The sequence below is a fragment of the Pseudochaenichthys georgianus genome, chromosome 11, assembly GCF_902827115.2.
Source record: "Pseudochaenichthys georgianus chromosome 11, fPseGeo1.2, whole genome shotgun sequence".
Taxonomy (NCBI): Eukaryota; Metazoa; Chordata; class Actinopteri; order Perciformes; family Channichthyidae; genus Pseudochaenichthys; species Pseudochaenichthys georgianus.
In genome coordinates, this window is record NC_047513.1 from 17182068 (window position 1) to 17189774 (window position 7707).

A 7707-nucleotide genomic window follows, 5' to 3' on the forward strand; every position below is an offset into this window, starting at 1 on the left:
AACGTCCCGATGGCCAGTCCGCCCCTGGTTATGACACCACTCGTTCCACTTACTTCTCCTCAGTGCAGCCTGAAGCTAACTGAGGAAAGCCGCGCGAGTCTGCAGAAATGTGCCGGTGCCAAGAGTACCAAAATAAAATGTACTTTTCAAAATAAAAGCATCTAACATATAAAGTGACAGTGACAAGTTTTACAAATAAAGTATGGACAATGATTTTACTGAAATATAAACAAGTGAAGTTATACATCGGTTACACAAGGAACTCCATATGTGTGCATGGCAGTACGTAGTTGTAAATAGAAAAAGAAGGAAGAGCCAGGCACATTATACGTATCTTTCAATTCTTGGAAGGACATCAAGCCTTTGTCGTTGGTTATGTCAGAAAGATAATGTATTCCTCGGGTTTGCCATTGTGGGAATTGGATTGCTTTTTTCCCAATAAGTAGTAACAGGTTATGAAAAATGGGTATGTTACTATGCCAATCTACAGACCAATTGCACAATTTCCCCACATGTTTCCACACTTTCACAGCTTGCCCAATAATTGGTCCAAATGTTTGCATAATATGGCGACATGGCAGAAAATAAGACATCACCAAGTTTAAGGGGATAGACTATACTTCTTTCAATTTTAATCCAAGGTACATTGGTGCTTTCATCAATCCAGTTTTTCAAGGCTCGAAGCGTGAAGGAATAATAATAGAGCTGGAGATTGGGAACATTAAGGCCTCCACTGTTTTTGTCATATTGTAAAACTTTGTATCTGATTCTTGGGTATTGGTTTTTCCAAATATATTTTGAAATCCTATTCTGAAGTTTGTCCCAAAAACCGTCTGGTGGAGATAAAGGCAACATACTAGCTAAGAAATTGACTCTTGGTAGAACATTCATCTTTATGATTGAAATGTGTCCTGCTAAAGAAATTGTTATATTAATCCACTTTTTTAGGTCATCTTTAAAGAGCTTACGAAATGCTTTTAGCACCTGTTAGTGGGCTTAGTATATGATAGAGGTTGCATTTGTATTGTGGAATGTGCCATATGATTTTTTTATTATTGATCTATTTTTAATAAATCACGATTATAACAGCATACAAAAGTTGTCAGTTAGTAACAATCGTTCGTTGCGCCGGAAACATCAACTTCGGCCATTTCCGGCGGTGACGTCATGAGTGGAACACAGCTGAGCTCAGTCCCGTTTGAATGCATTGAAGGGCCAAATATTACGACAAAGGATGCACAGCAATAAGACGCCAAGAATAATTTGCAAGCGATATGTTGTATGGGGATGTGGGGCCGTCTCAACATCTGGTTATGGGATGTTTTTGTGGCCAAAAAATGATCAAATGTTGCGTATATGGACAAAACAAGTGCGTCGTACGAGGCGGACGTTTGCTAGACCAGGTAACCCGGGGTCGATGAAACCGACGATGTGTGGGGCAGCACATCGAGAGATCGTGTTTCGAACAATCAACAATGCCCGCTAAGGAGAGAGAGTAAACGCTTTCTCGAAGGTTCGTTTTGCTTTCTTACAACGTTACGTTAACTCAACCTTACGTTTGCCATGAGGCTATGTTACTTCCCTTAAGAGCTAGCTGTCTTAGCTAACAACAGTTAGCAGCTAACGTTTTCTGCAGTTTGTGTTTCCACTGAAAAACGTGATGTAGTTATTTAAGGGTAAGTTAACTAAACGTTATCTTACAAGTAGAGAGAGTTAAGTTGTGTTTAAAATCGTCAATGTAATGCACGTTAAAGGTTTTGTGTTGAGCATGAAGTTAGCTTTACTGTAGCTCACCAAAGGTTAGCATGTTAAGCTGCACTTTCTGTGGCAGCTCGCTTAATACAAAGAGGGGTTTTGTGCTTCATTGTAAACTTTTCTTACAAATGTGTGTTAATCTACCTGAAATTGTAGGGACAGTTTTGTTCTACTCAACTATACAGACCATTGTTGAGGAGATGCAAAACATACTGTAAATGAGTTGGGTCTGACATATACATGTTACTTTGCTGCTAAAAAATGAAACATTATCAGATGAGGACATCACCAAAGTGTGTGAGTCTGTCAGGGGATTTGATCTGTTCTCTGCATGTCGTACAGGGCCTGTACACACTGCTCTGGTATGAATTAAAAATATAATTGTAAAATGTATGTCTCTCGCTCTTGTCATCATTCAGGCTTTGCATTTGAACTCCTATGACTGGTTGCGGACTTGAAGGGAACGACTCCATGGCCTTCCTGACATCCAGGAAAAAGGTGAGATTCTAATCCATTTCAATGCCAACAGCCAGTCATTGTTTTTAACTTTTTTAATATGATTTTTTGGGAAATTTCTGTTTTATTGGATAGTAGAGATCTACTGGAACCTAACACCAGAGAGAGAGAGATAGAGGGAGGAGATGATATGCAGCAAAAGGCCGAGCCGGATGGTTGCTGCTCCGTGTGGAGCGTGTTCTATCAGGTAAAGCACTTTGGTACCCAGTTATTTATGGTATTGAGTTTGAATTTAGCCTTTGGAAGGTCATTTCCTGCATTGTAAAGACTGAAAAAACATTTATTTGTCTCAACATTCCTGTAATAATTTGTTTTTTTATTGTTGATATTGTTTTGTTCTTTATTTTTGTTGTGAGAATCACTTTGCAATTGTGTAAGTGCTATATACATAATTATACTAATATTATTGTTGTTACCATCATTACCATTATTTAAAAAAAAATCTTTGTTTTCTTTATTTATCGCTGCAGAAAGGATCATGCCAGCCCACATCAAACACCTGATCAAGAACTTGTGAATCTTCAGGCAGAAAAGATGAAAACACCTGTTCAAAGTTCCAGTTTCCTGTACATGGAACCATGCCTGTCCTCTGTTCCACATGTCTTCAGTCAGTCCTGAGGCCTGTACTACGAAGCAGGATGTTCTCTTAGCGGCTAACTTCAGGGAAAACTCCGGCTTTCCGGTCCTACGAAGCTGGTTCTCTTTTTAGCGGGCTAGATCTCCATGGTAACTTATGCTGAACGGCTAAACTGCCCCGGAGCAGGTTAGGTTGCAGGCTAAGAGCTCAACTCAGTGAAAGCACTGCCTGCTGACCAATCAGAGCTCAGTGTGCGGAGTTTAAAGCGATCAAGTCATATTACAGGAGAAAGGAAACACAGAAAAACTGCCGTCGCAGGAAAGACGGCCGGCAAAAATCACCGACTGTGTGAACGTGAACATGAATAGAATATCACCTCCATCTTCAGAGCAATCTGACTATTATAACATTAGCGTTAAGAAAGCTTACTTAAATATCGGCCACAACATCAGTACCCAGGTCAGAGTAACATTAAGTACAGTCCGCGGCATATCACTTCATAATGTATCATATATCTCCTGATCTGAGTCAGCTGAGCCGTATCTGGCCGTGCAGCACTCACAGTGTCACAGACTGGATGCAGGAGTATTATTTTAAGCAACACATAAGTTGAGGAAACACTCGAGACAAATGTAATTGAAGTCAGATCGTGTTTTAGACGGGCAGTGATATCATAAACCTGTTAATGTACGCATTCAAACACGTGTTCTGTTCCCAGCTGTGTTCACCTTGCAGGTGCAGCTCTGAGGCTCTGATCCTGAACAAGTGTTTAAGTCATGGATGTTTAAAGTTTAACTTCTTCATTTTTGACTAGTATTAAAGTTCACTTTTCATTCATGAAGTATGACGCTGCGCTGTCAGTACGCTTCTCCATGTCTGTGATTGGTCGAATGCTCCAGATACCACCCCTTTCATGTGAACGTGCACCTAACTAGATAGGACACGGCTGGCTTGAGCGATCCACTTGATAACCCGCGTCGTAGTACCGTTTAGCGAGAGCGCGTATGTTTTGGATTAGGCCAACCGGCTAACTCGAACATATCCAGGTTAGGTTGAACCGGCGTCGTAGTACAGGCCTCTGGACCCTATGACTCGGACACTAGTTCTACCAAGGCTTATTAGAGGTAAGAGTGGTAGGAGAGGAGTGGAGTTATCTTTGTATTTAGGCTGCAAGTCGACAAAGGTGATCAGATGCTAATAATGATCCGATTAATTTGATATTGATTGTCTGCCAATACCGAATCCTGATCCGATTCTTCTATTTCCCAGATAATACAGCTGCACCGTGTCCACTAGCTCTATTTGTTTTTGCCATTGTAATTCACCATAAGCAATTGTTGACTGTAACGTCTCGACTCTATGCCAACCAACTGTAATTTGTAATGTATTATACTTTAACGGTTCTGGCAACCACAGCAGCCCAAATGTTAACGTAAATATTAAGTTTTCTTTTTACAGTGTACTTATATCTGTACATTTCTTTTCAGTTTGCTTCAAGAAGTGGCTTCAACAGACAGAAGTGCAGGCCAGATTGGGAAAGGCTGGACGCTACACAACGGGAAACATTATAGACATGAACAAGGAAAAACAACAAACACTTTCTTTGTTGCCTTGTTCTTATCATACATAGTATTACGGTTTTTGTTACCATTTAAATATTGAATTCTATGTATTACTTTTATTTTAAATCAAATGCACCGGTTTTAGATAATATATTTATTTTGATGTGTAGGTTGATTTGCAGGTTGGTTGTTATTTGTATAATTATTGTATTGTTACTGTGTATTTTATTATATTAACTAGCTATTTATTAAATTAAAATGCTGTTATGAACACTATACAATGTCTTTATTTTGTAGATACCAGAATACATGACACAATGAATCTTTGTAATATATTTATGTTCTCTTGTTTAAATAATCATACCAGTATTTAATGTATGCTGGTCACCTGGAATCCTGGTAAGCTCCCAGCAGGGTATATTTAATACTATTATTAAACATAAGTTGGTGATAGATGGATAAACCAGCCCTCCTGGCCAGCTGAAGTGTCCAAAACCCCTCTCCAGCCAACCATTCCAGCCTAATATATACTGGCTGGTCAATTTACAACAGCCTGACCAGCTATATGTATCTAAACTGGTTATTTCAGCAGAGTCATTATTATTTATTTACTATTTATTGAGAATCTCTATGAATTAAAGTCAAATGTAAACCAGTCTGTGTTCTGTTGCCGCATCGGATCTCCGCCAAATGAGTCTTGTCTGTCACTCGATTCTGTCTCCAGAGTCCGACATCAGCCACAGAGGTAGTGTATTATTCAACAGGTGTTCTACTCGTGACGTGCGTGACGTCACTAACCGGCGAAAGCTGTTTTGTTCGGAGCGGTCGTGTAACATCGGAAGTGAGCATGGAAAGTTGTAATAAACCACGATTTATAAATACTGCGGGCATATTGTCATGAATGACATGATTTCCCATTAATAATAGTATATATATTATCGTAATAAGAACAGTATTGTCCTTCATTTCGTAAGCTCTTTAATTGTTGTATACATTCTTTTGTAGTTTTTTGCTACTATTGTGTCTAATGAGGCATATATGTCCCATATTCTCATGTACCCACTTGCTGATTTGTTCAACCTGTCTTTGTCCACCTGTGAGTTGCCGACTATTTGGAAATGTGCACGCATCATTCCACTGCATAAAGGTGGTGATTTACTTGATACAAATAATTATAGACCAATCTCTATAATCTGCTCTATTTCCAAAGTTTTGGAGAAAATAATTTATAATCAACTGTCACATTATCTCATTACTTATAATATTTTATCTCCGGTTCAATCTGGTTTCAGGCCTAATCACTCCACAACAACTGCCCTACTTAAATGTATGAATGACTTGTACTCTGCTGCAGATGATGGTGAACTCACAGGTGCCATTTTTATTGACTTGACAAAAGCCTTTGATTTCGTTGATCGATATCTGCTCTTGGATAAACTTCACGGCATTGTCCTTTCTAATAATACAGTGTTATGGTTTAACTCGTACCTTCACAGTAGAAAGCAATGTGTGGTTGTTAATGGAAAACAGTCTGACCTGTTGATCCAACAAAAGGGTGTACCCCAAGGATCAACTCTGGGCCCACTTCTGTTCTCTATTTACATAAATGATTTATCTTCTTGTCTCATTAATTGTTGTACTCACCTTTATGCTGATGACACTGTTATATATACATCCAAATCAGATTTTTCACAAATTCAGATCTCTCTTCAATCGGATTTTAATATCTTACAGGACTGGCTATCACACAATAAACTACTGCTTAACAAAACAAAATCTTATACCATGGTCTTTGGTACCAGGCAGAAGCTCAAATCCAAACCTAATGTAGTAATAACATGTAAGGTTGGCACTTCTCTGCATAAAGTTGATAGCTTTAAATATCTTGGTGTATGGCTAGACTCTGAACTTTCATTTAAACTACATATGAAGCATGTAATACAAAAAGTCAATTACGGAATCGGTGTTTTACACCGCTCTCGCAATTGTTTTACGCTCAGTGTCCGAAAGAGAATTGCTTCTCAACTTATTCTTCCGATTATGGACTATTGTGATGTTGTCTACCAAAATGCACATAAATCAGATCTTGCTCCATTCAACATAGCCTACAATAGACTATGCAGATTTGTTCTTGGTTGTCCTTTTCGTACACATCACTGCACAATGTATAACCAACTTAAATGGCCTTCTTTAAATGTAAGAAGATACATGCATTGGCTTCAGCTGATATTTAAATGCATTTATCTTAACTATCCCCCTTATTTAAAGCGGTATTTTGTACCTTACTCACCAAATCATCAAGTTAGACATTCTGTTCAGATTTATTTCTCTGAAGAGCGTTCATGTTCAAAGCCCCAACAGACTGGAATACTTTACCTGCTGCCATTAGATCTTTTGCATCATTGGGTATGTTTAAACATGCATTATCATCTCACTTTCAACTGGTCTGAAATTGTTATTAATGAAACTGATATTGATGAAACTGATTTGCTTGACTGTCTCAAATTGTAATGATTGTATGCATTGCTTGAATTTTACTTAACAGACTGTATGTGGTTTGTCTTGTGTCATGTTTTGCATTTTGTCTTTTTGTTTATGTATGTCTGTAAGTTGTTGCTTTTTCTTTATGGATATTTTACAAATCACTCCCGTTTCAAACTGTATTCTTGTTTATTAATAACAACTTTTTTTTACTGTCATATAGTATTTTATAGCTGTTTACTTTATTCTCTTGTTTTTTGATAACTATAATGATCATATAAAGATGGGCCTTTACCTCACTGGTTGAAGAAAAAGCTTCTTATATTCGTTAGCATAGCTAGCTAACCAGATGCTAATAACAACAAAGTTATTGACTGTATGATCGGAATGACAGATGAACAGATCGCCACTGGGCTTACAACTAAATCACAGCCACGCAAAAAATATAGGTTACTTACTTAGGTTAACAGAAGCATCAATCTCATTACGCCAATCCTGATTGGCTGGTGATCTTGACGTCAGCGTCAGGGGAAATCACCCCCTATAAGTAGCTTGCGCCACAACGCATGCGTCATTCAAAATAAGCACCTCTTCTCGCTTCACCATAGCAAGGAGGGCCGTCTGGTGAGACATCTCACTTCATGTTACTCTGACAACTGGGGTTACGTAAGTAACCTATAGTTCTCATTCATAAAACTCCGTTCGATGTCTCACTATGGGATATTGTAGCTCCCGTATTGCCAGACGAGCTTATCTCGAAAATCACCGATCAACCAGAATTTAACAGGTAGAGTCCCGATTCAACAAGGTGCCCAG

The 7707-nt window shown here is 38.6% G+C and overlaps 1 long non-coding RNA gene across 2 annotated transcripts; it reads left to right on the forward strand.

Annotated features, from left to right (window-relative positions):
* Positions 1 to 1275: 1275 nt before the first annotated feature.
* LOC139434776 (uncharacterized) lies at positions 1276 to 3117 on the forward strand. 2 transcript variants are annotated; one of them, XR_011644080.1, is made up of 4 exons: positions 1276 to 1513; positions 2175 to 2253; positions 2347 to 2458; positions 2742 to 3117. It is a non-coding gene; the product is annotated as an uncharacterized lncRNA (long non-coding RNA). The 2 variants fall into 2 exon arrangements; XR_011644081.1 differs by having other exon boundaries at positions 2350 to 2458.
* Positions 3118 to 7707: the final 4590 nt, after the last annotated feature.